General features: G+C 37.6%; 1 pseudogene; it reads right to left on the reverse strand.

Annotated features, from left to right (window-relative positions):
• Nucleotides 1–3,367: 3,367 nt before the first annotated feature.
• On the reverse strand, nt 3,368–5,904 carry LOC125193229 (annotated as a pseudogene).
• Between the last annotated feature and the right edge of the window lie 1,680 nt (nt 5,905–7,584).

A 7,584-nucleotide genomic window follows, 5' to 3' on the forward strand; every position in this document is an offset into this window, starting at 1 on the left:
GTAGTTGATGAGTTTTTTGGCACCATTTGGAATATATCTTGTAACTTGTCCCAAGGTAGTTGATGAGTTTTTTGGACACGAGATTTAACAAATTGATATTTTAAAAGTTAAAATGGGGTGGATATAAAGTAGGAGAGAGAGTAAATTATGAGAGAGAGAAAGAGTAAAATAAAATAGTGAAAAGGGTATACGGATCAACTATCTTGGGAGTATTTATATTATTTTGGAATATATCTTGTAACTCGTCCGAAGGTAGTTGATGATTTTTTTGGACACGAGATTTAACAAATTGATATTTTAAAAGTTAAAATGGGGTGGATATAAAGTAGGAGAGAGAGTAAATTATGGGAGAGAAAGAAAGAGTAAAATAGTAGAGAGAAAAGGTATACGGATCAACTATCTTGGGATGGAGGGAGTATTTATATTATTTTGCAAATTATGTAAAACGATGTTGTTTTGACTCTTTATCTTTTATTTTTTGTAAATAATTGAAAATAAACTAATGACAATACGAAATGCCTAATCTATCATGAAGGAGCCAAATATTAAGACCTAGTGGTGGTTGATCCAAAGCATGCACCCCCTGAGCAAAGCTGTAGACATGGTCTGATAAAAAGTTATCGCAAAATTCCCCTCACGATGCACATGGCGCAACACTGCTCAAACTCTGAGATTAATTTACAAATTCTTCCCACTACAGCCTTGCAACTAACAAACACCTTAAACTTTACCAATATCATAGTAACCGCTACAGAGTTATCGCTCTCCGCCTCCAACACTCTTGTTCAAGTGTCTTCGCAAGCTCTAACCCATGGAAATACACCAAATTTCAGCAAAAGAACATACACCGATATTTACGACAAATCCATGTCTACATTGCCCTATATCATCCAGAATCATGCCACTACCAAACGCTTGTTTCGATTCACTCTCCAATGATGCATCAATATTTAGTTTCAATATACTCGGTGGAGGGGGTTTGCTAGGAACTTTCTGATTTACTATGGTAGCCAGTCATGCATCTTCAATACTCCCTCCGTCCGTGAAATGTTGTCCAGTTTTGTTGGTCCGTCCGTGAAATGTTGTCCACTTTATTTTTTTTTTCTTTTTTGGTAAATGGACCTCACTTTCCACTAACTCATTACACTCACATTCTATTATAAAACTAATATATAAATGTGGGGCCTACATTCCACTAACTTTTTCACTCACTTTTCTTCACATTTCTTAAAACTCGTGCCGAGTCAAACATAGACAATATTTTGCGGACGGAAGGAATATTTTTTGCCATGGTAATGGCTAGAGAGCTGACACTTACCGGGTCCAGTCGTTCCCCATTCAAGACAAAACCACACCTTTTCTTCGTAATATGCCAACATCTAGTTCCAAAGACAAATCCATGTCTCCATTGCCATGTATCTTCCCGAATCATGCTACCACCAAATGCTTGTCCTGATTTTCTCTCCAATGATGCGTCAGTATTTAGTTTCAATATACTCGGCGGAGGGGGCTTCCAGGAGACTGTTATCGGCCCTCTAAAAACTTTCTCATCTTCAATGGTAGCAAGTCGTGGATCCTCCATGTTTTTCTTCATGATAATGGTTAGAGAATTGACACTTACCAGCTCCAGTCGTTCCCCATTCAAGACAAATCTAAATCTTTTCTTCCAAATATGTACATCACATAACATCCATGTCACGCTTCGCTTCTAATGCTATTGATTTGCTCGTTTGCCACATATGTTTCAATTTGAACATATCTTTTTTTATTTGGCTAAAACCAAAAATTGTGAGAAGTTCGCGCAAAAACATAAGTTAATGATTTTACAGACCAAGTTTAAAGATTGTGAGAAATACCGATTTTCGGTCAAAGTTCATGTTATTTCCGTCCAATACCCCAAATTATACTTCCTTCATTCCATCATATTGCATCATTTTTTCATTTTGGGGTTTCATTATAGTCGATGACGGGCCCAGGATATATAACTCGTGGGGTCGGATATACTGAATACTTAAATAATATGGAGTATAATAATTATTTAAAAATTATTTAATGTATGGAGTATAATATTTAAATAATAATTACTTAAAAATATAGATAGTATTTAAGTGCTAGTAATATTTTTGAAAAAATGCATTACAATTCTTTTAGTATCTTCTAAAATAAGTAATTTACCTAATAAAGTCCCATTTCATTTTTAATTCACCACACAATAATATTGCACAAACTACGATCCATCTTCATCCCCACATTTCTATGCAGAGCAGCAGAGACTCATAGTTATCTTGTTGAACTTTTTTTCAAAAAATTTCATCTCCTCTCAATTTTAATCCATATTGATAATTTAATTGTATATCTCTCAAAACACACTCTCTCTCTCTCTCTCTCTCTCTCTCTCTCTCTCTCTCTCTCTCTCTCTCTCTCTCTCTCTCTCTCTCTCTCTCTCTCTCTCTCTCTCTCTCTCTCTCTCTCTCTCTCTCTCTCTCTCTCTCTCTCTCTCTCTCTCTCTCTCTCTCTCTCTCTCTCTCTCTCTCTCTCTCTCTCTCTCTCTCTCTCTCTCTCTCTCTCTCTCTCTCTCTCTCTCTCTCTCTCTCTCTCTCTCTCTCTCTCTCTCTCTCTCTACAATCCCAGTTTTCAACACTTTTTTCGTTTATCTTTCGTGGAGGCGTTGGCCGTGGGGTCGGAGGCGGGCTGTTGCGAGATCGGCCGACGAAATCTAGTATATTCTGGTGGCATTCATGGACCCACGGTGGGGTCGGCCGACCCCACCTGGGTCCGTCTCTGATTATAGTTGAATCATTTTCCTATATCATAATGATTAATATATTTTCTATTTTATATATTTTTTTTCTTACTTTATTCGCTCTACTTTATTCTCTATTTTACTTTATTATATCTTCACTTAACACAATAAACAATATTTTTTAAATTGATGTGGCGAAAAAAAATATCTCAATTGTGGCGGAACAGATGGAGTATAATGGTAGGTCCAACAATATTCTAATGGAAAAGGACAAAAAGTTGATTTTTAATTAGAATTTCTAATGTTATAGGCCTTGCTAGAGTCAACCGAACTTATTAAAATGACAAATATTTCATACTCTTGCAAAACTAACGTAGTTAAGGACACTACGTATGTACTACAAAACAAAGATTGATTAATAGGGTCATTTTTCTATGGTGGGAAGTTTTAAGTTAATTGAGTTATTTCTATTTTTGGCAAAAAATAACTTTCTCTCCTATTTTATTCTCTCTTCATCCCTCCTACTTTGTTCTCTCTTACTTTATTTCAACATCTATTTAACACAATATTCTTAAACTCCATGCCGAAAAAAAATGTCTCTATTAACAAGGAACATATGGAGTATTGTTTTTCGAAGTTCTAAATAAGCAACAAAAATAATAATAAAAAATATATAGTCACCAGGAATATATGTATCAGTGATGCCATACAATCAAATATTCAATCACAGATTACCTAAAAACCCATACACACTTTCCCTAACTATTTCATACATATCAATAGCCACACTAAGTTAGTTGCTCGCCCATGATCATCGGAGCATACCGATCACACGCAGCCTTGACGCATCGAACCTGCAGCTCCGTTGCCCTTCTTCTTCTTGCTTTGCTTGGCCATTAGGAGGGAGATCCGAGCAAACCCAAACTTCTTCCTCTTTGTAGCCACTTCTTTGTTTTCCTTCCCACATTTCCTTGCAGAATTCTGATTACTACTTGGCTTGCTCAGCATTTGCCCTAGTGAAACCTTGCGTTTCCCGGCTTGCACTCCATTCTTGTAGTCCTCAGTCAGCAGCAGTTTCCTGCTCAGTATCTGAAATTGAGGGAGTCGGCCTCGGCACCTGCTTGAGCCCATTGCTGACTTGTCCCACACCGTTGACATCCAGACGGTAGGAGTCTTTCCTCCTCAGCGACGGATTCTTGAACTTGGTGGAGTTGTTGACAGAGCGCTGTTTGAGGCCATGCTCTGATTTCCACATGCGAAGCGCCTCCTCCACTGCTAGCTTCCCTTGATTGGCTGTCTCCACTCGGCTCAGTGCCTCTTCCAAAGCCTTCTTGCTTGTCTTCACTTCCCCTGTTGCTTCCTCGACTTTTTTCAAGATTTCTGTCTTCGACGCGTATGCTTCCTCAACTAGGAGCATTGTTCCTGTGACACTGCCCTTGCTGGCCGAGTCAGCTTCTTGCGCTTTGGAGACCAAGGAGGAGTATTCCTCGAACGTGAGGGTTACATCAGAGCAGGAGAGCGCCTTCATTTCAGCAAAAGCAACAGCTTCAGACGCTCGTGCAGCTTGTTTCATCTTCTTGGCCGCTATCAGCCTGACCTCTGCTGTCCTAATCCAAGCCTTGGTTTGCTCAATCTCAGACAACGCCCTTTGGATTTGTGTCCTAGCAGCCTCCCCAACCTTCTTGAACTGATCCGTCTCCGAGCTCAGCTTCTGCATGATGTTTATGGGGTCATGAACGTCGCCATCTATGACCTCCTCGAGCTTCTGTCTCTTCTGGTGCAGCTCCTCTTCAAAACACGAGATTCTCAAAGTTTTTGAAGACAGCCTCTGACGGGTCCTCTCAAGGGACGCCCTCTCCCTCTCGATTTTCTTGCTGTATGCATCAACTGCATCTCTGATGTCAGCAAGATCAGTGGTCGTCCGCATTAGGTTCAGCTTTGCCTGTTTCAGCTCCAAGAGAATGAAACCGGGAGCTTCCGAGGGGCACAAGTCCACACCACCAATACCATTCTCATCGTTTTTGTATTTTCCTTCCTGTCCAGGCACTTCAACAGCTCGATTCTTCGCTTCACTAGTTGATTCTGCATTGATCTCGGACGTCTCCTTCTGTAGCTTCAGTTTCAACTCCTCAACTACGTTCTTGGTCGTTTCAAGTTCCTTCAAGACATCGAGTGTCTCCCTCTCCTTCATAAAAAGATCTCTTTCAAGTTGTGCCGTTTGTTCCTCCAAATTGACAACATCAACAACCACTTCTCTCTCATGCTGCCATTCACAAAACTTATAATCAATCAACATTGCAAGAACCAAATTGGAAACTAGACTTGAAGATTTTTTATGACATTCAAAAATAGCAACAGAATGGAAGCATCACCCTATTACTAAAGCATAGAGCAACGAATTTAGTCATAATATTCTTTAAAGATTCAAAATTTACTTGCAAGAAACTGCAGAAACTTTATTGCATTATTTTCAAACAATGTGCTAATGGATTGTCCCCACAACCAATAAAGTGGCACATTCTGCAGTTGCAGTTTTGGTGAAGCAAATTAATCCTACTTTAAAAATGGAAAAAGTGGTAAAGGGGCTTAACTTTTCAGCAACTTGAATAGTGTCGATGCATTTAATTTCTTTAAATAACTCAATAATCACCATGAATCAAGAAGCAACAACGTCATCAAATTTGGACATGAATTTAAGTAGTAATTAAAAAAAAATCAAATCTATGAGTTGCAATTGCCATTCTAATTACTAACCAAAACTTTTCAGAAAAAGTTGAAATCTTTGAGCTGCATTTGTTATTTCAAAGAGTATTTTATCCAAAGAAGCTCACTAATTTTCAGAATAATAAAAAAACTGAGTTGCATTTGTCAATTCAGTTAAATTCATGAAATATAATTGCTAGAAAAAGAAGAATAAAGAAAAGAAGAGAACCTGGGAGGAATGTTTATGAGAATTGGGTTTCCAAAATCCGATGCCGCCGAAGCGGTTCGCCGCCTCCTTCACCGATTCGAACGGCGCCGAAGTGTCGATTTCGGCCCGCCCCGAATCAATCTGGGGATTTTCGGTGGCCATTTCGACGTAATTCAATTGTTTATGGGGGATTTAGGCGTTGTTTGTAGAGTGAGAGTGAGAGAGAAAGAGAGTGAAGTGAGTTTTTTAACATAAGAGTGTGCCGTTAGAATGGTTAGTATAATAAGCAATTGTTTATTATACTACAACGTATGGATTCTTGCCTTATAAGGACAAAAATTTATTAATTAAATACTTTCTTTGTATCACTAAAAATAAACTTTTTTTGAATTATTCTATTTAAGATGAAATATTTTTTGAAATAAAAACAATTTCTTTTAAATTTTTTCAAACCTCTTATTTTATTCTATTTTTAATGTCTTCCAACACAATACTATATAAAATTCATGTCGTAAAGCAAATATTTTATTCTTAATGAACGTAGGAAGTAGTACTTAAATTTGGATCATCAAAGAAGTAAAAGAAAATAATGATTGTATTCATTTTTTTAAGTCCACGATAATTCTGCTAATTCGAGATTAGATTTATCTGAAATTCATTTTGTCGACATTAATTTTGTTATAAGGGCATACCAAGATATTTTTTCTGGGCAACATAATGTTGGATATTTTAGTGTAATTGGATTAACTTGATTGATCGGTTATTGTTATAATGATACATCATTTAAGTATGGAGGTGCGGAGTGCACGCTTATTTGAATTCATTATGATGTTAGGGGCGAAGCCCCTAAACAGATGAGCGGGGGTCCGGGGGCAGCGCCCCCGGTGTGGCGGGGTCCAAGGGGCGGCAGCCCCTGGCTGGGGTCGAGCTGTTTCAGAAATTCATCCGAAAATGTAATTTCTGAAAATCGAAGGACTAATTTGCAATTTCGAAACCTTTTTGAAAATCAGTTATTTTCAGTTAAATCCCAACGGATGCACTGTTTCGTCAATAGCTGCATCGGTTCATCTTCTTCAAAATCCGATCAAGTCTCCTGGTTCATAATCTCTCGATATACACATCTGAATGTTCTGTATTCTCTGAATTTTATCCGATCAAATAACTTTGGTAGAACCACCGAAATTGATTTGATCTGAAAGTGTTTTGCACGACTTTCAGATATCTGTTTTTCTGTTCTCGATATTGAATCTCCCGTTACACTTGTTTGTTTTTTAGATTAACAACCCCTATTATTCAAATTTCAGCGCAAAAAAGTAAACACTATAGAATAGCCGTTGGCCCAAAATGCTTTTTTTTCAAATTAATTTTATGCAGAGCCTAAACTAAAACTAAAACAAAATAATTAAATAAATGATGGTATATGTTTTTTCTTATTCTTTTCTGAAAACATCCTACTAGATAATTATTTTGCCTCCTATAATCGGATTACGAATTATTTTACTTTTTGGGAAGATTGATAAATACTTTTTTTATGAAGCAAACGCTCGAGCCAACGACTGGCGAGCAAAACACACCAAAGCCCAAAAGCAAAGACAAAAATACCTTGTTAATGTATCACAAAGAAAACAACAAATTAAGATAACACCACCAGCTAAACTACAAAGAAGCTAAAACATTAACACCAGCTCCCACCAACAAACTACTCCATAGGAGACTTACAAACTACAACAAATGTAGCAGGGAAATATAGAAAACTTGGTTTCAACATCCAATTCGGAGGGGTTAGACATGACATGGTTTCACACAATCAATCCAACCTCTTACATCAATCAATGCATCATTCATATGTCCTCGTAAGAAAAGGAATTATCTAGGGCACCACTAATGTGAATTGCATTTCCATTATTTTGCCCCCTGGTTTTATGCATAT

Source organism: Salvia hispanica, chromosome 6 (assembly GCF_023119035.1).
Source record: "Salvia hispanica cultivar TCC Black 2014 chromosome 6, UniMelb_Shisp_WGS_1.0, whole genome shotgun sequence".
Classification (NCBI taxonomy): domain Eukaryota; kingdom Viridiplantae; phylum Streptophyta; class Magnoliopsida; order Lamiales; family Lamiaceae; genus Salvia; species Salvia hispanica.